This window comes from Arachis duranensis, chromosome 3, assembly GCF_000817695.3.
Source record: "Arachis duranensis cultivar V14167 chromosome 3, aradu.V14167.gnm2.J7QH, whole genome shotgun sequence".
Taxonomy (NCBI): domain Eukaryota; kingdom Viridiplantae; phylum Streptophyta; class Magnoliopsida; order Fabales; family Fabaceae; genus Arachis; species Arachis duranensis.
The window spans coordinates 14478403-14478828 of record NC_029774.3 but is presented as its reverse complement, the minus strand read 5'-3'; positions in this window follow the sequence as shown (position 1 = coordinate 14478828).

The following is a 426-nucleotide window of genomic DNA, read 5'->3' as shown; positions in this document are numbered from 1 at the left end:
GTGATCACTACTTTTCACAACTCAAATAATCCCCGGTAATGAATCCAAAAACTTGGTGCTCAATACCATGGCATAAACACAACTTCACACAACTAACCAGCAAGTGTACTGGGTCGTCCAAGTAATAAACCCTACGCGAGTAAGGGTCGATCCCACAGAGATTGTTGGTATGAAGCAAGCTATGGTCACCTTGTAAATCTTAGTCAGGCAAACTCAAATGGTTATGGATGATGGATAAAACATAAAGATAAAGATAGAGATACTTATGTAATTCATTGGTGGGAATTTCAGATAAGCGTATGAAGATGCTGTGTTCCTTCCGTCTCTCTGCTTTCCTACTGTCTTCATCCAATCCTTCTTACTCCTTTCCATGGCAAGCTGTATGTAAGGTTTCACCGTTGTCAGTGGCTACCTCCCATCCTCTCA